Below are 27,698 nucleotides of genomic sequence, written 5' to 3'. Positions count from 1 at the left end.
CTGCCATCCTTACCTGGAGTGGCCTATATGTGGCTCCAGACCCACAGCAGTGTGGCTGATTCTTTAAATGCCCCCTCAAGGGTAATTAGAGATGGGCAACAACTGCCAGTCCAGCATGAAAGAGTAAAGCTGTCTCCCATTACACAGTGGGCTCATCTACCCTTGAGGCTGTTAACTGGCCAAGCAATGGGCAGTGAGAAGCCTAATTCCGCCTCTGTTACCATAATACAGAGGGCGGTGGAAGCCAGAAGGAAAATGGCCAGGCCGCCTTCTCATCATCTGAGGTGAAAAGGGTGGGACGGGAGTGGGGGCTAGCTCTGCTGGGTGGGGGTGACCGTCTGCATCAGGGGCACATCCCCCACCCTCCTCTACCCCGATAACCCTGCAGTTCCATCCCCAGTTTACTACTGAAGGCTCTTAGAAATGATCCTGCACATCTATTGCATCCATTAATATTGTTTCAATGTAAATCAATTAACAGCAATTCAAACTCAATCGTGCCTTTTGTAAACTTATAAGAGCAGCATTACTAAGATAGACACGCAGTTCTGGCTTATTCATTAGTGAGTCATAGAATGCATAATTGGTTTTCATGGACTCAAGTCTGATGCTGAGTTTAAAAATTACTTCTTGTGGTGCTTTATCTTCCTTGAACGAGTCACTGCAGTAGTATGCAATGAGTGTCAAACAGTTGTACGTTCATATTCAATTAATTGCGATGCTTATGCTGGCTTTTGTGGCTCAGTTGGTAGCACACTTGCTTCCGAATCTTTGGGGGCAACTTTGCGCCTGCGCCCACCACAAGCGTGAACAGTGATGCGGGCACAAGACAATGAGAGAGTTAGGAAAGGATACTCCCCCTGGCAAAATCTCATTTCCCAACTTTCCCTGCCCCTCGCTGGTGATGTAATGAGGTTCCGGCCAACAGAGGGCGAGAACCTCACGGTGATACATTTAAATAAATGTTAAAATCATTAATGAGCATCCCCCCCCCCCCTCAGTTAATATTCATTTATTAACATGACTTCACGGCTGCGAGGTTTAGAGCAGGTATATAAAGATGTGAATTAGTCAGGTAGATCACCAAGGTGTGCAGGGATATGTATGGCCTCCGGAGAGGAGAGAGAGGGACGTGCCCAGGCAGCAGCCTGGCACTGCCCTCTGGCACATGTTGCCAACCTGGTAGCACCAACCTGGCAGTACCATCCTGAGCCAGAGTAATCCCTTCAGGAGCTCCATCTTGCGGGGGGGAGTTTCTGTAAGAATCATGGAATCCTACAGTGAAGAAGGAAGCCATTCAGCCCATCAAGTCTGCACCAAACACAATCCCACCCAGGCCCTATCCCCATAACCTCATGCATTTACCCTAACTAATCCCTCTGACAGTAAGGGGCAACTTATCATGGCCAATCCACCTAATCCACACATCTTTGGACTGTGGGAGGAAAGCGGAGTACCCAGAGGAAACCCACCACAGACAGGGAGAGAGTGTATAAACTCCACACAGACAGCGACCCAAGCCGGGAATCGAACCCGGGTCCCTGGTGCTGTGAGGCAGCAGCGCTAACCACTGTGCCACCATGTTGCCAAGTATGCTGGAGTGAGGGTGGAACCCTGATGCTTGTGCTGTGGGGAGGGGGGAAGTCTGCGACATCTGTGCTGTCATGATGGGGGGAGCCCCCAATGCTTGTGGGGGTAGGTGTCTCCTACATCTGTGGGTGGAGAGAGTGGTGAGGAATGGGCTGTGGGGAATTCATTTTTAGTTCAGATCGGGTGCCCTTTAAAGATGTCACACCAATCTCTGTGGGGCTGGATTTACCACCTCTATCAGGCCTTGCCCTGCCACACCACAACCACAACCCCAGGTTCATTTTGCTCAGAGCGTCCGAAGATCTGGTTCAAAAGCCTCGGTTGTACCTCCGGAGAGCTACAGGCCGGTTCTCAGTCAGAACCTGCCATTCTAACAAATTACAGGGAAATTCCACCCATAATGTTCTGGGTTCAAATCCCACTTCAGGACTTGAGTTCAAAAATCAAGGTTGACACACCAGTGCAAAACTGAGGGAGTGCTACACGGCCAGAGGTGCTGTCTTGCAGTGGGGATGTTTCACTGAGATTCTGTGTACTTGGTGAGGTGGAGGTAAAATATCCTACAGCAATACGCTGACGAAAAGAAGGGCAGCTATTCCTGGTGTACTGATCAAAATTTATCTCTCAATCAACAGTGCAAAAAAAAGATTATTTTGTCATTATTACATGGTTCTTTGTGGGGTACTTGTAGTAAATAACATAGCTGCCACATTTTACCTCAAAAGCACTTCACTGGTAGTCTAGTGGTTGTGAAAAGTATTATGAAAATGCAAGCCTTTTCTAGACTGGCGTCAAAATATTTAAATTAGTATCCTCCCAGTCTGTCTGGATTTTCCTACCAAACCCTAGCTGTACTGATCGTGAATCAGTGCACATACACACTCCTTATCCCTCCCATCCGCAAGCCAGGTTGTTACTTTAACACTAAATAGTGCAGATGCTGGAATCTGAAACAAAAACAGAAAATGCTGGAGAAACTCAGCAGGTCTAACAGCATCTGTGGACAGAGAATGGAGCCAACGTTTCAAGTCAGGAAGACCCTGGTCAGAGGTGTTACTTTAACACTGTTGGTACACTCAACAGACCAATCATACACATGGCTTTTACTGCTGATATTAAAAGTATACTGTAGTGCAATAGAAATAATAAAACACACACAGTCAGATGTTAAGCAAATCACACGAAGTATTGATATCAGCCTATGAATGAAATGTTGCACATATTAGTTAATACATGCAAGCAAATGCCAACCTTTTCCCACAAATGGCTACTTCATATTGGTCCTGCCCAAGTGCTGCTTGTGGTTCATTCTCTCATGTCCTCTCTCCTCCTCCTGCTGTTACCTCCTTCCTCTGCCTCATCACTGTCCAACATTTCTCACTCATTAGCTCATAGAGTCATTGAAGTTTATAGCAAGGAAACAGGCCCTTCGGTCCAACTTGTCCATGACATCCTTTTTTTAAAACTCCTACACTCGTCCCAATTGCCCCATATCTCTCTATACCCATGTACCTGTCAAAATGCTTTTTAAAAGAGAATATTGTACCCACCTCTGCTACTACCTTTGGCAGCTTGTTCCAGGCACTCACCATACTGTGTGTGAAAAAATTGCCTTTCTAGACATTTTTATATCTCTCCCCTCTCACCTTAAACCTACGCCGTCTAGTATTAGACTCCCTTAGCTTTGGGAGAAGATATTGACTATCTAGCTGATCTGCGTCCCACATTATTTTATAGATCTCTATAGGATCGGCCTTCAGCCTTCTATGCTCATAGAGGCAACAGACTGGCCCGAGTAAGTTACTGCTGTTATTACTCATAAACAAACAGTTATTCCCAATAAGGGAACTGTTGTTAACTGATATCATCCATCAGTTACCTCCAACGCATTTTGGTTTTCGGATAATCCTTATTTAACTGAAACAAAATTGAAATAATTTCTTTGCTAGATTTCTCATGGGTAATGTGATTTTTAAAATGAGCTATTGGCTGAACTATAGGGTAAGAGAATATAAACTGATGTGGATCTTCAAATCCAAACAGAAAAGGGAGATAGCATCTAATGTACAATAGGCTCCCTGATCAGCTGGTCACGGAGCTCCGAGCCCTAAAGTGAGAATCACTTATCACTAATGAAAGAAATACATCTTCTACATTTATCAGGAGATCTCACATTAGGAGACATCACACGGGAGCAGATCCCAGACAACCCCCATACAGGCTCAGTAATTTCAAAATACAAGTCAAGCCTGGGCTTTTAGATAATACTGCTCAAACAGCACTGCTGCCTCACAGCATCAGGGATCTGGGTTCGATTCCCAGCTTGGGTCACTGTCTGCATGGAGTTTGCACATTCTCCCTATGTCTGTGTGGGTTTCCTCTAGGTGCTCCAGTTTCCTCCCACTGTCCGAAAGATGTGCTGGTTAGGTGCATTGGCCATACTAAGTTCTCCCTCAGTGTACCCAAACAGGCGCCGGATATTTTCACAGTAACGTTATTGCAGTGTTAATGTAAGCCTACTTGTGACAATAAATAGATCAATTATTTAAAATTATTAAACTTCGAGTATGGGTTAAAAATGCAGAGAATGTAAGTTTGGATCCCGTCATGGCAAGTTCTCAAATTGAATTTAATAAATTTGGAAATTTAGGGCAGAATTAATTACCAAATGCCTCAATTGAATCACAAGGGGAAGTGGCCTCCCAACCCCACCCAGTCAGCCTTTGCGTGATCCCGTCCTACATTATTCAGTTGACACACAAACTAATTCATTGTAGAGGAAATTGCTCTGTACCAGTGCAAAAAGGATTGCAGTCTCTCAGAACAACTGGAGATAGCCATTAGCTGGGACCTACTCAGTTCCATCCAGACAGTGAGAACAATTTGGCATCAGTCACTTTAGTTAGTCATCTATTAGAAAACACTTTTCCCAGTTCAATATCATATTTGCTCATACCTTTATTCACTGCCTTTGAATTTCCAGGATACTTGCCCATGTTTCATTGTTAGGCGTGATGGGTTAGACTTCCGCAAATTCTGCGGACCTTTAAGAATGGCAGCCGGGACCTGATTCCGGGTTCCCCGACCGTATTCATGGGTTTCCCTTTACTATGAGGATGTGCCCTCGGATCTTGGTCTCTCCCCCCAACATCTTCCCACGTCCACTCTATCCAGGCCCTTCATTATTCTGTAAGTTTCAGTGAGATCCCCCTCATCGTTTTAAACTCCATCGAGTACAGCCCCAGAGTCCTGAGACGCTCCTCATATGTCAACCTTTTCATTCCTGGGATCATTCTCATGAACCTCTTCTGGACGCTCTCCAAGGCCAGCACATAATTCCTTCGATACGGGGCCCCAAAATTGTGCACAATATTCTAAATGTGGTCTTACCAGAGCTTTACCAAGCCTCAGCAGTACATCCCTGCTTCAGATCAGTCATGATCTCATTGAATGGAGGAGCAGACTCGATGGGCTGAGTGGCCTACTCCTGCTCCCATGTCTTATGGTGTTGTAGCAATGTTTTATATGGAGTTCAGGTGTTTCAATGCTGTAATGGATTTTTGGGCTCTCAGCCAAGCTTCATTTTGCATTCTTGGCTGAGAGTCCAGACATCCATTAGAGTACTGGCATCTATTGGAGTTGCAACATTGTCAGTTGCAGCTTTCCCAATGATTAAAGCTTCATTTTGCAGAATACCTCTATTTTCTTTGCATTTAAAGTTTTTATAATTATGAGTAATTCATCAACAGACTGGTATAAGTGCTTGAATCAATATCACATCCAGACACTTTCGCTTCTTTGACTTTTTGGAATTATTATACGGGGGGAGCAAACTGACTCAAGCCTATGTTTGGTTGAATGCTGTAAATTTGGCAGGAGTTCAGTAGAAACTCAGCTTACAAATCCACAGGGTCTCCACTTTAATTTCCAGCAGTGGAGCAGGAAAAGGGCCTGAGGGAACTTACTCCAAGATCAATGACAAAAGCATAAATATAATGCCTTTAATATAGAAAAACAGCCTAAGGTATGCAGGGGTCGAATGAAAACAAAAGGATGAGGAGCTAAAGGGAAAAATATTAGCAGGGCTAGCCACAAACATGGTCAAAAATATAACGTCTTAGAAAGAGAAAATTAACTGGAAAGACAACAGGGTTTATGTAGGAAACTGCAGAACGTGAAATATAGGTATATGTTGATATGGCTACCATTGGGAGGGGGAAGGTATTGCACATAAGGCCATGGTCAGGGAAATATCTATTTTAATGGGATGGAGGGGAGAGGTTGTTGGATACAGGAAGAGGATAGATAATGAAGGACAAGATGGGAATTTGTAAGGTCAGTTAAGGTAACAAGGATAAGGGTTATAGATGTGCAGGATAGGATAAAGGTGGCAGAGTTTTTGAATTAATTGAAGTTCATGGAAGGTGGAGGAACAGAGTTTAGCCAGGGGAGCAATAAAGAGTTGGGTCTGTAGGCTGTTGTGTTATTATGATATAATCTTTGGGCTTATTCGCTCTACAAAACAGAAGATGTAAATCACTCATAAGGGATTTGGTAAACATGATGTGGGTTAATTTATTAAGACTAGAAACATTATAAAGGTATAAAGCTTGAAGGCGTTGGAACGTTGTGTTCACAGCAATGGTGAAACAAAGACCAGATCACATGACACATTTCCCTTCTAGTGACACCATAAAGACATATTACAACAAAGCTGTTTGCAAAGCTTAGGTAAAGCTCTCAACAGCAGAGACAGGTGAGGCCAGTGATTGACGTGAACTCAGTTTGGGCAGCATACTTTTCTCTCTGTATGGAAATGCAATCTGAAAAATCATTTATATTTTGTTTGGAAATGGAAAACGTGAGTAATAACATTTTCAGCATTAAAACCTGAGACGTGCGTCTCCCACCCTCAGACTAATTATGAGACCTTTTATTTCATCTGACTGATGGGGGCTGAAAATTTATCCAACTTTAATTGTCTGTAAAGTCTATTTAAATTCAAGTGACTTGGGCGCATAATATCAAATATTACATGATGCACCCTATGGTTGCAATACTAAAGCAAAGAGGAATGCACAGTACACTTGAGAAAAGGATAACATTTTCTATATTTTACTTAAGACAGTCTGAGCATATTCATAAAAAAAAAGCTGGCAATAGTGATAGTGATGATCTCTTGAACAGAACCATATCAAATTTATGGAAGTCCATTTTTTATTATTCATTGATGGGAAATAGGTGTCACTGACTGGCCAACAGAGCTATTTCTAATTTCTTCTGTCTGATTTCAAGAAGAAATTAGATATACATCTTGGGGATAATTGGATCAAGGGATATGGAAGGAAAGGGGTTTCAGGATATTGAACTCGATGGTCAGCCATGATCAAGATGAATGACAGAAGATTCGAAGGGCTGAATAGCCTACTCCTGCTTCTGGTTTCTACGTTTCTATTGCCCATTCCTAGTTGCCCGAGGGCAGTTGAGAGTCAACCACATTACTGTGGCTCTGGAATCACGTATAGGCCAGATCAGGTAAGGGCGCAGGAACTTTAGGGAAATCCTTCCCTAAAGTGAACCAGATGGATTTTTCCGACAATTGCCAATGGTCATCAGTAGATTTTCAACTCCAGACACCTTCCATTGAATTCAAATTCCACCAGCTGCCGTGCCGGGACTCGAACCCAGGTCCCCAGAGCATCAGCTGAGCCTCTGGACCAACAGTCCAGCGACAATATCACTAGGCCATTGCACTTGTCTATCCACTATGTTTGTGGCCCCAGTGTCATCATTCTGGGGTTTACCAATGGGAATTTCCCTTTTAGAAGAAAATGAGAGAACAATGGAGTAAAGGCAGGCAGGTTGGATCCCTGAGAGGTGCTGCCTATCCACCTGCTGCTCCTCACATTTGCAGACAAAGGCACCTTGCCAGCTTGCAGAAACTCCACTTCTCAACAGAAGCTGAGGACAACAGAGGAAATGGTACAGCTAAGAAACGCTGGTAACAGACCTTACTTCTGGATGCGTTCTCAAAAACAACCCAATCGCAATATCACACATTCCCTTTTGCACTGTATTTAAAATCAAGTGCCACTATGGTTTAATTATTTGCATCTGTCAACACGTAGCCAACTGTTGCAGGAGGCCTTGTAACAGCGGCGGGGTAAAACCTACAGGGAACTGATCACTACAGGGAGCCATCTCCTCCGAGTCTGATGCCGAACTGTGCCATCTGCTTCAAAGACATCTGCAGAAAACATATAAGCTGAAACTTCAAATGGCAGTAATATTCAGCTATGACCTGAACCTTAGCTCCCCTACTTTTTAAATGTGCTTCAATACAGACCTATGGGGGAGATGCAATAGTACAGAACATGAGGGCCATCCTCTTCACAATAACCTCAACTCTTTTTTACTCATTCCTGAGATGTGGGCATTGTTGGAAAGGACAGCATTTATTGCCCATCCCTGTTGCCCTACTTAAGCCATTGAAGCCCTTGTAGTATGGATGGACCTAACAGTATAGTTTGGGAGGAGTGGCAGGATTTTAATCCAGCAACAGTGAAAGAAGAGTAATATATAGCCAAGTGAGGATATGTATGATGTGGAGGGGAAATTTCAGATGATGGTGTTGCCATGTGCTTCAGCGGAGTCTGCATGGGTTTCCTCCCACAATCTGAAAGACATACTGGTTAGGTGGATTGGCCGTGGTAAATTCCCCCTCAGCGTACCCGAACAGGCGACGGAGTGTGGTGACTAGGGGATTTTCACAGTAACTTCACTGCAGTGTTGATGTAAATCTACTTGTGACACTAATAAATAAACTAAGCTTAAACAAATAAACTTATTCTCTTAGATGTTAGCAGACATTGGTGCGAAAAGTGCTATGAAAGGATCCTTGACAAGTTACTGCTGTGCATCTTGCAGATTTTACACACAGTTGCCACTATTTAAGGTGTGAATGGAGTGACAATCAGGTCAGCTTGGTCCTGGATGGTATTGAGCATCTGGAGTTTTGTTGCGGGTGCACCCAACCAGGAAAGGGGGTAGTATTCCATCACACTATTGACTGTGCGTTGCGGATGGTGGACAGACTTTAGGGAGTCAGGAGGTGAAGCCACTGCAGAATTTCAAGCTTCTGACTTACATTATTGTGGCAGTTCCAATCAAGGTTCTGACCAATGGTGACCCCCAAGATGATGGCAGGGATTTCAGTGATGGTAATTCCATTGTCTGTCAAGGGAAGGTGGTTAGATTCTCTCCTCTTGGAGATGGTCATTGGCTGGTGCTTGTGTGGTGTGAATGTTACTTGCCACTTACCAAGCCTGATTATTGCCCGGGTCTCGCTCCATGTGGGTATGGACTGCTTCAGTATCTGAGGAGTTAACTAGACAGACAATCTCTACTTCAGTGGTCATCAAATAAGGGATCGGTTACTGGGCTCTATCACACACTTATAAATTAATGGCTGTACTTGGATTAGTTTTTATCTTAATCTTGGTCTTACCTCTCCTTTATTTCTGGCAGAAGTTTGAAGCAGTTGATGTGCAAGGGAGCAGAAATTCACCTTCGGTGGAAAATAGGCAACATCAGCCCATTTTTATTAGAGTCAGCGGAACTAAATATTGAATGGGTAAGTAACTGGTAACCAATGTAATACACCCAAGACATATTTCCGCCCCACTGTGAAACTGCAGAGATTTGCAGGAATATTTTTCACCCAGTTTCAACACTCCTTGCTTCTGTCACAAAGTTTCCACTTCAACCAGTCGGTTCCCTGTACACTTCTGAATTTGTCCCTGTAGTTGTGCTAATGAATGTCTATCTGACAACCTCAGACACACAGAAATCAATCATTGCTTCCCTGAGTTTTTCAAGTTTCAATTTGTTGGTCAGTTTACATCAATGTACATTGTGATTCCTCTTTCCTTTCTTCTCCAATAGGATAGAACCATTGGGATAAAAGCAAAATACCACGGATGCTGGAATCGGAAAGAAAATACTGGAAAGTCTCAGCAGGTCTGACAGCATCTGTGGAGAGAGAATAGAGCCAACGTTTCAAGTCTGGATGACCCTTCGTCGAGGCTAACAGCAAAGAAAAATAGATTTATACTTGAGGGTGGGAGGGGTTGTAATTTGGACAAAAACAAAGTAAGTTATGATGAAGAAGGCTTAGAAAGATGCTGAAAGTGTCCATTAAGTGATTGGAATGGGTGAATGGCAGAACAGAGGCACAAATTGTTAAGGGACTGCCTGAGGAATATGGCAGTTGCCCTGAAAAGGTTGGGGGGGGGGGGGTGGTGGTGTTGTTGGAGGTGGGTAAGATGGAGAGTGAGATTGGAGGTGGAAAAATGGGAGAGAGGGGGTGATAAAAAAAGTTAATGAGATGAAAAGAAGGAATGAAATAAAATAAAATGGAAATGGGGAGAAGGTGGAGGGGGCAAGTTCGTGCTCTGAAATTATTGAACTCAAATGTTCAATTCGGAGGGCTGTAAAGCACCCATTCAGAAGATGGGGTGCAGTTCCTCTAGTTTGTGTTGGGGTTCACTGGAACATTGCAAAAGGCCAAGGAGGGCAGGGTGGCCTGTTGAGGTGGCACGTGTCACGAAGGTCCAGCTCCTGCTTGCTGTCGGACTGAAGGTGTTCTGCAAAGCAGTCACCCAGTTTGTGTTTGGTCTCTCTGACCCATTCCTGAACGATTAATTGGAGCTGCTGACAGAATGGCAGTCACCACAATTCATCATCGCAAAGCGGCATTCCAACGTGTTAAATAAATGCAAGGATTATATCATTCTTTGCTGCTGTTAAGATTAGATTTGTGTCTGAAGTAATACTCAAAACCTTCCTGATTAGTATCGGTTTGAAAAAGAGTAAAGTATGCACTTTTGAGTTAACTGTGCAGCTGCAGAAAAGCATTTGACATCCTTATCAATGTCTTAATGAGCTGAAACTATCATTTTCACTAGCTTTCTGTCAATGTTTATTAATCTATTTTTGGAGAGATAGGATTATAAGAGTAGGGAATTCTTGTTGCAGCTGTACAAGGCACTGGTGAGGGCACATCTGAAGAACAGTGAGCAGTTTTGATCCCCTTATTTAAGGAAAGATATAACTTCATTGGAGGCAGTTCGGAGAAGGTTCACTAGAATGATCCCCTGTATGAAGGGATTGTCTTATGAGGAGAGATTAAAGAGGTTGGGACTCTACTCACTGGAATTTAGAAGAATGAGTGGTGACCTCATTGAAACATATTAGGATTCTTAAGGAATTTGGCAGGATAGATACCTTCTGGTCCAAGACTCTCCCATGAGAGGATGTTTCCCCTCATGGGACAGTCTTAGACCAGATGGCATAGTGTTAGAATGAAGGGATGCCAGTTTAAGAGGGAAATGAGGAGGAATTTCATCTCTCAGACAGTTGAAAGTCTTTGGAACTCCTTGACAAAGAGAGCTATAGGGGAAGTGTACTTGTGCATACTTGAGGCAGAGATAGATTTTTGATCACTAAGAGAATCAAGGGTAATGGGGAAAGGGAGGAAAGTGGACGTGAGGAATGTCGGATCAGCCATGACCCTATTGTTTGGCGGAGCAGACTTAAAGGGCTGAACAGCCTACTCCTGTTCGTATTTCTTATGCCTTATTTGTCAGGGTAGCTTCAGACATAGTGGTCTCCTCCATCTTCATTTCTCCAACTGTTATTGGCATCTTTTCTTTTTGCATCATTACCAAAGCTAACAATATAATCTCTTTCACGCTGGTAAAGGAATAGAAGTATGAAGGGACAAACTTAAAATTACCACGGTCAAAAGGAACAGGAAGAATAAAAATACTGAATACTTGAACCTATCACCTAAGCTAGCAAGCTGGATTTTTAGACACATTATATGTGAAATCTGTAAATTCAACGCCTCTAGTAAAATCATTTTGAAATTGTAAGCAAAACCCATTGCTTGCAACGAAAACAGCAATTGGCAATGGAATAAAATTAAAACCAATTCTCTTAACTGACTGCCAGGGCTGAAGACCATAAGCATTCCAAATTAACCATTTAGTACTCAGACATTTCAAGAATTCCCATTAATGTTAATACAATAAGTCACGAGTGGAAAAATCTTTAAGAAAAGTAAATAGACCCTAAGCTGGTTATCCAGTTGTTTAGTTAAAGCAGCAGTGTAAGTACTCGTTGCCACAACATGGTTAAGTCACTGAGGCTTATGTGTCCAAGGATATGGACTCATGTTAAACTTGAGTTTCCCTTAGAGGCAAGTCAGATTAATTTTCTGCCATGCAGCTTGCGTCATGGTGCAGTTTCAGATCTGACCCCGACAAATTGCACTGCCTTCTTTATATTTCTTAGTTTGATGACTATGTTTGGAGAAAGATAACATTATATATACACACACATTAGATTATGGTGAATTTGATGCCATAACCTGGACTGCTGCCGATCCAGACATTGGAAATTATGAGCTGATAATACCTTATTCCAGTTTCTCAATGTCAGAAAGTATTAACATTTTGAGCCAAGGGATGAAGCAGAGCAAAATTTATGAGTGTTAGAAAAATAGCTGGAGGTTCTTGCCAGATCTACAGACATGAAGGCTACTGGAGGACAAGCGTCTCCTTGCATTTATTACAAATGAAGAGTCAACGCAGATTGGGCTGGACTAATTTAGACAAGTGCTTCTCGAAAAGGTGCAGTATCATTTTCAAAAACATGCCAGCTGCAGACGAGATTTATAGCATCTGCTACCTTCTCATTTTTAATGTGAACAGCCCTTTGTGACTGCTGAAATGAGTCAGTCGCTGCCTTACTGTTCAATCCTTTATCCTGTCTGACACCAAGACCTCTGACTTCTGCCTTTGAAAAACTGTCTGTCTTTGCCTCTGCCTTCCATTATGTCCAAAGCTCCCCATGGCCTCAACCCTTCCTATCTCTGTAATTTCCTCCAGCCCTACAATTCTCCAAGGCCTCTGTGCTCCATCGATTCTGTCCCCTTGAGCAAGCCCAATTTCCTTCACAAACTGCGGAGAGAAATACAAGTTGGAGGGTCACTGACCTGCAACATTCGCCGGAACTCTACCGCCTCGCCCACCACAGAATCAGAGCAGGCGAGCAGCCGACAACAGAAATATCTGTTGACATTGGGCGGGAATTTCCAGTTTTGCTCGAGTGAGGCCGTAAAACTCCACCCAGTAACTTTGTTCCTCTGTCCACGATGCTGCCAGAGCTGTTGCGTATTTGCAGCATTTTCTGTTTTTATTCCCAGTATTTTCTTGCTGTCAATTTTTTCTCTCAACGCTCTTGTGAAATGCCCCAGCACATTTTACTCAATTAAAGATACTATGTAAGTGCAAGTTGTTGTTGCTCCCAATTGCTGCGTTAATAGAAACTGAGAAAAGATGTTTCTTTAAATCTCAAGAAATTTGCTGAGATGTTTTTGCTATTTTTTGCCCTCTTTTTCTTTTTTTAAATCAGATACCGCATACTTTTTCTTGAAAGTATTGCATTTTTAGATTATTATACGATTGCATCAATAAGTCAAAGTAACATAAAGATGTACTTCCCACAGGATGCACCTCAGTGAGTTGGTGCTCCCATGTACATTGCACTGAACAGCTAGGCACAGGATTGTTATTTGATTTTTCTGCATGGACAGTTGTCAGCTCAGTTCCACATTAGATTTTATGTTCCTCCCAAGACTGCAAGAAGAGTCCAGCACACCTCCTAGCAGCCGATCCGAGACAAATGCATTTAGACATCACAAAAACTGACCGTCATTATTTCTATTGAGAAAGATTGTACTGAAGTACTTTTATTTAAAAAAAATGAAAATTGCATAAAGTATGGAATCATGGGTTGCACAGGTGTCTCAGCTGTGTTTTCTTCGGGACTGTAAGTGATGTAAAAATCGTAGAATCCCTACAGTAGAAGGAGGCCGTTCAGCCCATCGAGTCTGCACTGACCACAATCTAACCCATGCCCTATTCCTGTAACCCCACATATTTACCCTGCTCATCCCCTGACACTAGAGTCAATCAAACTGACTCACACATCCGTGGGAGGAAACTGGAGCATCCAGAGGAAATCCACGCAGACACAGGGAGAACGTGCAGATTCCACACAGACAGTGACCCGAGGCTGGAATTGAATGTGGCTCCCTGGTGCTGTGAGGCAGCAGCGCTAACCACTGTTCCATCATGTTGCCCAACTTATCATTGTGAGTGAAATTTATTGTCATTGACTTACATACTGTGTTTCAGGGTAGAAACAGCTCATTGAAAATCCAAAAATCACTAACAAGTTACCAATGCCTAGTTATCATTTTTATTTAATGCACAATGGTTTTCATTTGAAACACAAAAACCTGGCCTAATATCACCTATTACAGTTATTTACATAAATATGATATTATTGACTGATTAGTAACCTACAGATTATGAATGCAGCTACCAAATCCGATCCTCTTGCTTTTTAATCTAATTCCTGTGCTATGAAGCTGTCAAGAGAACAGCTTGTATGAATTTATTTGGGGTGAGTCACTAATGGTTACAAAATAATAGGAAATGTTATGTTTTGTAGCAGCAGTTATAAAAATTGCCCCATAATAAAAAATTGGAAAGGTATATTCTGCAAGTTTTCGGTATTCATGCACAGAATATATGCCGTGCACATTTTTTTTTTGAATTTCCTTTGTTTACCACAGAATTTTTAAAATTGTGTTCTTAACCACCAAGCTAAAAGTCATAAGTATTTATTTCTCGGAATGAATTTTATTTTGTAAGTTTTGTTGAGTGTATATTGATGATAGACTTCTCTAAACATGACGGTGAAAGCATCAGCTCTTCTGTACCTATGGGTGGAGTGTGGATGTTTCCCTTGGGGTGGCTTTATTGGCCTACTGTGTATACATCCACATATGTGAGAAGGTGCAGCTTGATGTTTTGCGTAACATCAGCAAACATCTGTTCTCAAAGCTTATTCCTATCTCTGCCAAAAATAGATTAAGTTATTTTAGAAAAAGCCACAGAAAGAACATAGAACATTACACTGCAGTATGGGCCCTTCGGCCCTTGATGTTGTGCCGACCAGTGGAACCAATCTAATGACCCTCTAACCTAAACTATTCCAATGTTATCCATATGCCTATCCACTGACCATTTGAACGCCCTTAAAGTTGGCGAGTCCACAACTGCTGCAGGCAGGGCATTCCACGACCTTACTACCCTCTGAGTAAAGAACCTACCTCTGACATCCGTCCTATAATTACCACCCCTTAATTTAAAGCTATGTCCCCTTGTGTTAGCCATCACCATCCAAGGTAAAAGGCTCTCACTGTCCACCCTATCCAATCCTTTGATCATCTTGTATGCCTCAATCAGGTCACCTCGTAACCTTCTTCTCTCCAATGAAAATAACCTCAAGTCCCTCAGCCTTTCCTCATTAGACCTTCCCACCATACCAGGCAACATCCTGGTAAACATCCTGTGCATCCTTTCCAATGCCTCCACATCTTTCTTATAATGCGGTGACCAAAACTGTATGCAATACTCCAAGTGCGGCTGTACCAGAGTTTTGTACAGTTGTAACATGACCTCACGGCTCTGAAATTCAATCCCTCTACCAATAAAAGCTAACACACCGTACGCCTTCTTAACAATCTTATCAACCTAGGTGCCAACTTTCAGGGAGCTATGCACATGTACCCCGAGATCTCTCTGCTTGTCAACACTACTAAGAGTCCTTCCATTAGCCCTATATTCTGTACTCCAGAATACCAAAATGAATCACCTCACACTTTTCCGTATTAAACTCCATCTGCCACCTCTCAGCCCAGCTCTGCAGCTTATCTATGTCCCTCTGCAAACTGTAACATCCATCCTCACTGTCTACAACTCCTCCAACTTTGGTGTCATCAGCAAACTCCTCTAACTTTGGTGTCGTCAGATAGGTGGGGCTGCACTATTGTTGGAGTATTGTAAGTCCAATTCCATATGCTTTTCTGCTTCCCTTGTCTTGTAGTAACTTTTCCATTTAAACAAGTGCCTGGTAGAGGCATAGGGTGGGATTTTTGCCCCAAACCCGGAAAATCCTGCCTGAGGTCAATAGACCTTTACGTGGTCCATGTCCTGCCCACTACGAATCCCACGGCGAATGAGACAAGAAAATTCTGCCCTTAGAGTTTTACAACACAGGAGGCCCTTCAGCCCGTCTTGTCAGTGATGGCCTTCAAGCATTTACCTGTTCTAATCCCAATTTCCAGCACTTGGTCCATAACCTTGGTGAAATGTGGGGTTGCAGAGGCTATATGCCATCCCCAGTGTACAAAGAATGCAAGATCCAACTCTAATGTCAATGAGCTGCGTTCATCACATTGCTTAAATGGGTCTTCCTTCCAACAGTGTTTAAAAATTGGAAAAACTGAGCAGTCCATCTGACCATCAGTATGAGAAGGCAACTTGGAGATATGCTTCCCAAGTTCTGTTAGTATCCATCTCTATGACAGCATGCCCCTCTAAAGCCATTCCTACCTTTTCTCAGGGTAATTTTGAAGGGCACTCAATGGGCTTTGTTACAACTGTGTATCTTGAATAGGTTTTGAGTGAGTTCCAATTGGGCACTATTTCCCCAGAGTATACAGGTGAGAATTGGGATGCAGTGTATAGAAGATTAGAGAGATGAACCCATATTGTATTGCATTATGCTGCAGTTGATTGGGGATTCACCCCACATCACTGGCACACTACCACTGAAAAGAAATTATATATAAATTGGGCTGCTGGATAGTTATCAATAATCTTCTATTGCCATGGCCAGAACATTAATCTTCCTGTAACAATGTCATCTCAAAACACCTGAACACTCCAGATGAAGGATCACACACCAGCCGGAACAAAGCCAAAATCAGACTAACACCTTCATGTAACACTGAAAGTAGTCAAACAAAGAAATATTACTGACAGTGATTTTGAAGTTGTTCAGATAATGGTTAGCACTATTCAAACATTGCTGTCATTGTGTATGCTGCCTCCTGGGCACTCTGGTTAGCATTGGCCTTGTAATTAGTCCCTGGTAACCTCAATGTTTGATACATCATGAGAAACGTTGGTCAAACATTGCACTAAATAGCCTACCTTTAGCGGGTTAGATTGTCATATCTGCTAATATGTAAATTCAGATTCTTTTCATATAAGGGAATGTTACAATAATTGATTTAATTACATTTTAAGGATCAGCACTCAAGTCGTTCAAGTATTTGTCTATCCTAATTTGCTAATCAATTCAGCACCCAAGGGGGGCAATGCTGCAGGCTTGGAAGATTAGTTGCATATTGAGCTGAAACGGTGCCACACTTACTGCGCATTTGCAACGCAGTGTTTGAATATGGTGTCCACTTTGCCAAAGGATTTTCCATTCTGATCACAGCTTAATTAACAATAGGTGGAATTCATTAAATTCCAAAGCAGAAAAGATCAGGAGAATTATGTGGGAACAAAGATTTATTACTATTGTCAGGGTATACTGGTGAGGTGTATTTGACTCCCAGTATGAAGAGAGATTGAACAGTTTAGGCCTGTACTCTCTGGAATTTAGAAGAATGAGGGGAAATCAAATTGAGGTATTCAATGATAAAAGGTATGGATAAAGTAGACATGAATTGGATGCTTCCGCTGGTGGGGCATTCAGGACGAGAGGTCAAAGTCTTAGGTAAAAGTAGCAAATTTAAAACAGAGTTGAGGAGAAAATACTTCTCCCAAAGGGTTGTGAATCTGTGGAATTCACTACCCCAAAGTGTGATGGAGGCCGGGACAGTGAGTAAATTTAAGGAGGAGTTAGACAGGTTTTTAATTGATAATGGGTTGAAAGGTTATGGTGGGAAGTCAGAAAAATGGGGATGAGGAGCTTAAATCAGCTATGATCAAATGGCAGAGTCAACTCAATGGGCCAAATCACCTAATTCTGCTCCTATATCTGATGAACCTACCTTCCATTTACAGTGTACTATACTAGCACATGCTTAATCCTTTATATTGAGATGCATAGTTGCATAATTTCCAAGTTACAGATCCTTCAAAGGAGAACTAAATAGATCACAGGCGAGATTTTCCTGTCCCGTTTGCTATGGGACAGAAAATTCAGTGGGACCATCTAAAGGTCCATTGAGCTTGGGTGGGAATTTCCAGTCTTGGGACGTGCGTGCCTGGAAAACCCCGCCCTAAATTTACAATGGCCATAATTCTCTAAAATTTCCAGCTGGAAAAGCGGTGCGATTCCTGCCGAGTGACACGGCATGATTCAGATCGCAATCCACCCACACCTCGACAATGTTTTAGAGACTGAGGTGATTCACACTGTGAGAGGGATGTGCGGGATCGAAAGCAAGACTGGCTCTTCAGATAATAGGGACTCCTTTTTAAATGTCTGGCTTTTTTCGTATAATTTTACACTTCAAGCATATTAATATCAATTAAAATCAAATATTACAGAACACAAATTCTAAGGGCGCGTTCTTATCTGCGCTTCACACCACACTCCCGCTACTGCGAAGTCAGAATTTGGCACCCAGCCAAATCTTCGTTCACTGCAGCGGGATGGGAAAATCCCACCAGCGTGAACAGTGGTAACATTCCGGCCTAAACCGTCTTCAATTTGCTCAGTTTTACCGCAATGCAACATGCTTGTAGAAAACAGTAATTACACAAAGGAATATCTAGGGGCTAATTAAATGAGAAAACTGAACTGATGAAATGATATATTCAACTTGAAACGTTGGCCTGGATTCTCCAGTCTCACTAGCAGCTGAGATTCTTTGGCCTCGCTGCAGTGAATGGAGATTTAGCTCAGTGCCAAATTCTCCCTTCTCGCTGGCAGTGGCAACGGAGCATGAACAGCCAGAGAATGCGAGATGTTAACTCTCTTTCTCTCTCCATAATTACTGCCACATCCGCTGTGTATTTCCAGCACTTTCAGTTTTCAATTGTAAATGTTGGTGTTCTGAGACACTTGGGGGTACTTGTATAAGGAACACATAAGATACAGCAAGCAATTAGGAAAGCAAATTGCCTTTATTAAACAGGGTTTCAATGGGATTGGGGAACAAGAATAGCAAAGAGTGGAATTACTTGAACTATCTGAGTTTTGGTAAGCACAGAGCAAGTCTATTGGTGCAGCAATTGGCATGGTCACAGAATGGTGCCAGTAGAATGGCATAGTTGTTCAATTCTTTATGGTAACTGCAATTATTTAGGTTCTGTACTTTGGCTTCCAGTCCTTATTCCACAGCTCAGCAGCACACTGTGACTCGCCCAATGCTGTCTCCTCAAACTCACTAACTGCACCCTCCCTTGCCTGTCTCTCAGTGTTAGCATTGCAGGTGAAAGGTGTAATGTCCTAACTAACTATGTTAGGGGTTGTGGGTTTTAATCAAAACAAAAGATGTGGTTTGCTCACATACGCCAGAATTCTACCATCCTGCCTGCCATGGGAATCAGAGCGGGCAAGGGACGGACAATGGGAAGCTGCATTAACCTTAGGTGGGAATTTTTGGTCTAGGGTTGAGTGAGGCCGCAAAATCCCACCCACAGGTTCAAAGTAACAACAGGTTTATTTCAGGGACCTCTTGACTGTACACAGAGTATAAACTGAAAGTGAAACAGCAGCACCACCCCAATGATACCACCATCAAATCATGTGATCAGATTTTGAAACAATCTGCAACTATTTAAATATATAACAGCCTTTCTCTGTTATATCTCTATCTCTGTGACCATGAACACAACAACAAGTTACACTTAGCACTAATAGTACTCTAGACACAGTATTATGCATCATTAATCATTATATACAGTCAATAAGAAACTCAATCAGGGGATGTCTATTCCTCTTTGATTGTATAGAATGTTCTGGAGTTTGGCTGTCCTTGGTCATATAATTTATGATTTAGAACTTCAGTAGACACTTCTTCTCATGAAACTAATTCTGCATCATTTTCACATGGTATAATGGCAAAAACACACTCATTAGGCAGCTAAGATCCAACAAAGTCTTCTGTAATAGTGTTCAGAACACTAGGGACTAAAGATGTTGGTACTTCCAGAGATGATGCAAATAAATCATTCCAAGATGACAACAATTGGTCAGCATGGTGCCATCAAACTAGCTCATCCTTTGTTTAAGCTGTGTAAGAAATTGGACCTGTAGTTGCTAAAACTATGGCTGGTACCCATTTCTCACTTGTGGCATAATTATGCAGTAACATTCAAGCCCTTTGCTGAAGTGAGTGTTGTTTTGCCCTCACACTTCATCTGGCAACCTGAGTTTTTGCTCTATTTTGCTAACATTTCTGCAGGTAATAACAAATCAAATATGGATCTCATTTTTCTCTTTAAGATTAGCAGTGCAGGTGAACATTAGGTTGTTGTACGAGTAATGTTTCTACAAAGGTGCCAACAAGCCATTCACACGACATGATAACAAACCTTACTCTTTTGAAGCTTTTAAAGAATATTTCAATGATTGAACAAATCATTCAGCTAATCCACAGGCTGATGGGTGATAAGGTGTAGATTTATGTTTAATATTATTTACTTTGAGATCATCCTCAAACTCTTGTGAAGTAAGGTATGAACCATTATCACTAATAATCTGTTCTGTTGACCAAATCTTACAACATTTTGTCAAGTTTTTCAATGTTTCCTTCAATTGTAGCAGATTTCATAATCACAACATCTGGCCATTTTGAATGTGCATTAGTTAAGTACGTGTAACCTTCAAGCCAACAAACAAAATCTGCACGCAATCACTGCCATGGCATTTTACGCCACTCCCAAGGATGTGAAGGCGACAACGGTCTTTCTTATTTAGGCACAGGATTGACACTGTCCCACTTTTTTTTCCCAATTTGAACATCTAGACTCAGCCATCAAAAAGAACTACGTGTTAATTCCTTCACCTGGACTATACCAGGATGTCCTTCACATAGTTGTTCAAGAATTCTTCCACGTGGACTAGGAGGAGTGATCACTCGGATTCCCTACAATAGACACCCAACTTGGATGGTCAACCAAAACTTTCTTGACACATACAGTTTCAAATCAGGATGCATGTGATGCATTCCAGCTATCGTTCCTTTTAATGCCATATCATTCACCTTCCCCTCCAGGGATCATTTCTGGTATATCTGTGAACGTAAGAAGCTGTCACAGGCAAATGATCTACGAGCAAAAAATAAAGAATACTAGCAAAACTATCTGCTCAATAGGCAAAGGGAAGTGTGATAATGCAGTAGCATTAGCATGGCACTCTGGCTGATGACACAAGTTCAATGACAATCTTTGCATTTTGGCTAACAGCTAACAATGATATGGCCTTATATAGCCCAAAAATAGTAGTTAATCATAGAATCATAGAAAGCCTACAGTGCAGAAGGAGCTCATTCGGCCCATCGAGTCTGCATCAACCACAATTCCACCCAGGCCCTACCCCATATCCCTACATATTTACCTGCTAATCCCTCTAACCTACACATCTCACGACTCTTAAGGGGCAATTTTTAGCATGGCCATTCAACCTAACCTGCACACCTTAAGGATCAATGATTAGTCTATAATCTGAAATGACAGCCATATAAACAATGATGAAACCTACTCCGAAACCTATACTCAATGCTTCTTTTCTAGTTGAACATAGTCAGATTCGGCAATAGTACGTGAGGCAAAAGTTCTTCTCCCGAAGGCATAAGATGTGAAACTACTGTCCCTACCCATAAGGTGAAGCATCGCAACAAATAGCAACGGTGCCTTCGGATTAAAATGAACCAATATTTCAGTCTTCTGCAAAGTACCTTTGACATCCTTGTATTCTTTCTCATTTTGTTTTCTGATCCCATGGCTGTTTCATACACACTAAATTAGAATGGTAATTCTTTTCCTAACCTAGCTACATTGTTGAAGTCATTGCATAATTTAGTAACCCAAGAAAGGACCTCGACTGTGTCACATTCATCAGAAGTGGTGCTTCTAATGTAGTGTGCATTTTTAGGTGCTTTATTAGGCCTTTACTATCAATAACATGGCCAAATACAGGACTGATATTTGGAAATATTCACACTTTTCTTTTTTGATATGCAAACCATGTACTTTAAGACATTCCAATGTTGCTTCTAAATTATTCAAGTGCTCCTGTTCACTGGACCCTGTAATTAGAATATCATCCAGGTAATAGTGTGCACCAGAAAGATCACCGAAAATCTGAACCACCGATCTGTGGAATAGGCGGGTGCAGATGTTATTTCAAAAGATAAAGGTCTTTTTCATTGTAAAAGATTATGAGTAATGATGGTAAGCAATGGTTGAGATTCAATGGCTACATTCGCTTGTAAAGATGCTTGTGAAAGATAAATCTTACTGAATTACTGACCACCTGATAACCCAGCAAACAAATCTTCAATAAAGGAAATGGATATTGATCAGCACACAACATTGGATTTATGATTGTTTTAAAATCACCACGAATACGAACTGACGCTTCTAGTTTCATCACAGGTACAATGGGGGTAACCCAGTCACTCATTATAACTGGCTGTAATACACCAGTGTTAACAAATCATACTAATTTTTTTTTCTAAAACTTGGTACAAATTGCACATGGCACTGCTCTTGCTTTGAGACTTTTTGGGTTGACTGTTAGGCTTAATCTTGAGTTTCACTTGAAATCCCTTTATTGAGCCAAGTATTTCTTTGAATACACTCTTGTATTTATCCAGAAGGTGTTGTATGTCTGTGTTGACAGCACTCCAGTTAAGCTTTATCTTCCCCAACAGTGATTTCCCAAATAAAGCTAGGAAAATTACTATGGATCACTTGGAAAGACAGTAAAAAGTCTGACAACACCAGGTTTTAGTCCAACCGATTTATTTGATAATATATTCACCTGACGAAGGGGGTAACCCCGAAAGCTAGTGAGTATATTATCAAATAAATCGGTTGGACTAAAACCTGGTGTTGTCAGACTTTTTACTGTGTTTACGCCAGTCCAACGCCGGCATACCCACATCATCACTTGGAAAGGCAACACCACAGTTTGCCCACTGAACTCTAGGTTGATCATAATGTAATCGACATGACCTCTTCCATGTATGTGCTTACAATCACATCAGCTGGTTATACAGGTAGATGCTTCAGCTTTTGTTGGTATGTAGCCTCAGGGATTAAAGATACAGCAGCACCAGCATCAACCTCCATCTTAATATGTTGTCTACTCAACTTCAAAATCACCCAGAATCTATGTGATTCACCCTGTATGGATAAGATATTCAATTTCAGTTCTTCATCATATTTCTGGGCATTCTCTTTTTCATAGTTGTAATTCTTTTCTTCCATGTTGCAAATTCTTTTTGTAGAATGCAACTTGTTCTTTTTCTTCTTCTTCAGATTCTTCTTCTGAATAGTCTTCTCAAGGGAGGCTGGTCTAGCCCAATGAGTTTTTGCAATGTGACCCATTTTGCCACAATTCTTGATTGACTATGCTTGCTCCAACATTCACTCGCTGAATGGACCATTTTGGCACATCTGTGATTTGTTTGATCCTGTTTTGACTGCTTATGGGCTGTTCCCAACTTATAGATCTTCATTCTGGCACCAAATTATGAAGCCTCTTTGGCAGCCAGTTCTACCGACACTGCAATTTCGACTGCTGCCTTTAAAGTCAAAGCATGTTTCACAAGCAATCTTCTCTGGATAGATTCATTTTGGAGACCACAAGCTATACAGTATATTTTAGCAACTCATCAAACTCACAATAGCAGCCCTTTTAACATTGCCACAAACTGAGCAATGCTATCGCCTTCCACTTGATACCTTTGATGGAACCTGAACCGTCCCACAATGATCAATGGTTGAGGAGAGTAATGCTCTTCAAGGGTCTTTGTCAAATCATCATAAATTTTGGTTCCTGGCTTTGCTGGATGGAACCGGTTCTGGAGCAATTTGAAGGTTTTACTTCCTTGTGCAGCTGAGCCACACACAACACTTGGCTCTGGCTACCCTCCCTAGAGAAACCATCAGTCGCATCATTTTCCAACACAGGAAAACAGGTTCTTGAGTGAGGTGCACCCTGGAGATTTCCGGACTACCTGCCTGCACCCCTTCTAGCTGGTGATCATTCATTCTCTCTCTGACTGCACTTCCTCAAGGTGCAGGGCGACTACATCTAACCATGAGCCTCGCAGCTTCCCAGATGCCTCCTGCCGATATTCAAACTCCAAAATCCGGCTCTCGTGTTGGTCAAACCAGTGGTGCTTCTTGCGAATGTGGTCATCCAGACTGCATGGGGCGTTTGGGAAGTCCCACATGCTGCAGGCTGTACAAAACATGGGACTGAGCTCCGCAGTCATACTTTTACCTTAAAAAGACTCTCAACTTAAATTTATGCCAAGTAGAAATTGTTTAAGTTAGTTTTTTTAAGAAAAGCTAGAACTTGTACCTTTCTTTAACGTAGATTTAAAGTGAACCTGGACTACAGTGATTCAAGAAGGGAGCTCACCACCACTTTCTGAAGGGCAACCAGGGATGGGCAATAAATGCTGGCCAGCCAGCAACGCCCATGTCCACTGTATGAATTAAAACAACTTACCCGGTACATACCAACCAACTCTCTCCCTTGTAACCTTCACACCGACAGCAGAGCAAGACCACTTTCTGAAGATGAAAAAGTTAGAAATCTAAAAAGCCGAAGAGTACCTCTTTTCCCTCTGCACTGAATTCCCAAATATACACATATAATATTGTCCCATCCTGCCCACCATGGGAATCATACCAGGCCGGGGGGGGGGGGGGGGGGGGGGGGTGGGGGGGAAGCGTGGTTGGTGGTGATGGTGGAACTGTGCAAAGGTCTGTTGACCTCGGGCAGGATCTTCCGATTTTGAGACGAGCGTGGTCGGAAAATCCCACCCTCTGACTGCGTCTCAGTCCGGTGACACCTTTTCCCAACTACTTGTGCACCTATGTACAAGTCAGACATACAATGGAATGTGTTTCCCTTACTTGGATTGTTACAGCTGCAACAATACTCAAGAAGCTCAGCACCATCCAGGACAAAAGCAGGCTGCTTAATCGGCACTCCATCCACAAGCTTAACATTTCACTTTCTGCAGCACTGCAGTACAGTAATTGCAATGTGTATAATCTACAATTTCCACTTCAACTAAACACCATGTGTTGTTTAGCAGGGCCTCCCAAGTCTGACCTCCACCGTGCAAAAGCACAAGGATAGCAGGCAAATGGAAATACCATTGTCTCCAAGTTCCCCTTCAAATCACACACCAGCCAGCTTGGATATGTAATGCTGTTCCTTTATCATTGTTGGGTCAACATCCTGAAACTCCCCACCAAACTGTATTGTGGGAGTAGCTTTATCAAAGGGGCTGCAGCAGATCAAGAAGGCCCATCACCATATTCAAGGCAGCCAGAGATGTGAGATAAATGTCTGTATTACCATACCACCCCTATCTCAAGTACGAATGGAGTATATTTATTTAGTAGTCACAATAGGCTCAGAATAATACTGCAATGAACTTACTGTGAAAATCCCCTAGTTGCCACACTCTGGCATCTGTTCAGGTACACTGAGGGAGAATTTAGCATGGCCAATGCACCGAACCAACATTTCCTTTGGACTGTGGGAGGAAACCGGAGCACCCAGAGGAAACCCATGCAGACACAGGGAGAACATACAGATTCTACACATACAGTCGCCCAAATCGGGAATTGAACCCAGGTCCCTGGTGCTGTGAGGTAGCAGTGCTAAGCACTGTGCCACCATGGAATAAGATACAACTAAGGAGTTCATGATTTAATGTTTGCAAATGGAGATGATACAGATGCTTAGTTTCAACTATTGTGGTACTTTATAAGATCATAAGACAATGAACTACTGCAGCCTTCATGAATTTTATAACAAGGCAATTCCACCGTAGAGTTAGAAGGTAGCAAAAGGGGATCCAAGGGCAACACATTCTCATGTTTAATGCAACAGGTTAGTAACTAAAATTACAAATTGAGAACCAAAAACAGACCGCAGATTATTAACACACCTGATCACCCAAAAATAAGTTAATTTATAATTCACCATATTTTATTCTTGTCAAGTGTTAGTTTAAGTTAATTTTACATTATTTTTAAATTCAGATGAATCATTTTTTTATAAATTTGTAACAAGCTTGCATAATTGGCATTTATCAGTAAAACGTCTTCCGTTGTGTAAATGAAAAGTCAATATTCTCTGCCAAAGTGTTCATACCACTCTGAGATGCTGCAGTGAGCAGGAATGTGATGTAAATTAATTTTACTATAATCTGCAACCATCTGAGAACCGTAACATTTTTGCAGCACGCTCATGAATTGTAATCAAACGCATAAGTCCAGCCTTATTCTCTACCGATGAAGTATTGACTACACTCAGTTATGAAAGAAATGAATATCAAATATTTTATTATGAAACCTAATAAATCAGGACCCCTAATGGGTTGCAAATTAACACTGAGAGTATTCTGACATGTTCCTGTTACATACTGTTGCATTTGATGCCAAAAAAACACAGCAAACATAACCGTGCAGGATAAATACATGAAGTGAAAGGATTGTGTGCAGATTAATACCTCCTGGAACACAAGCATCACCAAGGAAATATTGGTATAATAAGAAATTGGAAAAGAAAACATAGGTTCCCACAGCGTCTGACAGTAAGATTTATTTTAAAGTTCTCTCTTATGATCAGGGATGTGAAGGTGGCACAGTAGTTAGCACTGCTGCCTCACAGCACCAGGGACCCCGGGTTCAATTCCGGTCTCGGGTGACTGTCTGTGTGAAATTTGCACATTCTCCTCGTGTCTGCATGGATTTCCTCTGGGTGCTCCAGTTTCCTCCCATGCTCCAAAGATGTACTAGTTAGGTTGATTGGTTATGCTAAATTGCCCATGTGTGACAGGAGGATTAGTAGGGTAAATATGTGGGGATAGGGCCTGGGTGGGATTGTTGGCACAGGCTTGATGGGCTCCTTCTGCACTGTAGGAATTCTATGATTCTATGAAAATTCTTAGAACCAGATTCAAATTCTGGTCAGTGTCTGTGTTTAAGAGGAAAATGGTCAGGTTATTTAGTTTCAGAGTGCTGCAGCTTCTTCAAAGCATAGAATTTTGGAAAATAATTATTCCAAAGTATGATATTGTTAAAAGGACCTTTCAAAAAACAACGGTCTCAGAACAGAACAGTTTTCCTGACAAAAGTCTCCATGTACCAGTTCTATAAATTTTATGTTTGACTGACCAATTGTATTACAATAATTGCTTGTTGCAAGAAACAAAACAATGACAGAGCTACAGAACAAACTGTTCATTTACTTGAGCACGCAGGTTGCCATGACACCCTTTTTCTGCCACAAATTGCATTTAAATAACATGACTGAGGGCTTATCAGCTTCCCTCGAACATCAGTTCAATTATTTGGGAATGATGTCATGGGAGGATGGGCTTTGCACAGCATCTGTGCAGGTGCAACTTCCTCATAATTCACAACAGGGCAGGAGGTGTCATGGCAACACAACTAACTCAAATGCTGTTAACACGGCTCAGAGACCTCTGACCAGCAAGGTGGGAACAACGGCAAAGAAACATTCCCAATAAATAGGAGGGGTGAAAACTGACCAGCATAGTGTAAAGAATGGTTTGACCACGGACACTTTAATCTCCTCTAATAAAAACATTCCTAATGCTACTGGCAAACAATTGTAGAGTCCTGACAGTGCAGAAGTAGGTCATTTGGTCCATTGAACCTGTACCAACAACAATCCCACCCTTTCCCCGTAATCTCACCCTGCTGATCCCCCTGACACTAAGGGACAACTTTAGCACGGCCAATCAACCCAACCCGCACATCTTTGGACCCTGGGAGGAAACCGGAGCACCCGGGGGGGCGGGGCACCCACGTAGACACGGGGAGAACGTGCAATCGTGGCCTGCCCGTACCGAACAAAACTGTGATGGACGTTGAATTTCATGATTTCAGAAGGTGTCGGCTAATCAGCAATGTTGTTTTAACATATTTCTTGCTTTC

General features: G+C 42.1%; 1 protein-coding gene across 1 annotated transcript in view; it reads right to left on the bottom strand.

Moving 5' to 3' along the window:
• The window catches only part of syn2b (synapsin IIb), a 348,709-nt gene that overhangs the window by 319,632 nt on the left and 1,379 nt on the right, over positions 1 to 27,698 (bottom strand). The gene's annotated exons all lie outside the window — the stretch shown is intronic.

This window comes from Carcharhinus amblyrhynchos, chromosome 3 (genome assembly GCF_965287045.1).
Source record: "Carcharhinus amblyrhynchos chromosome 3, sCarAmb.v2.hapA, whole genome shotgun sequence".
In the NCBI taxonomy this organism is placed as follows: domain Eukaryota; kingdom Metazoa; phylum Chordata; class Chondrichthyes; order Carcharhiniformes; family Carcharhinidae; genus Carcharhinus; species Carcharhinus amblyrhynchos.
Note: the sequence above shows the minus strand (reverse complement) of the source record. Positions and strands in the feature narration are given on the sequence as shown.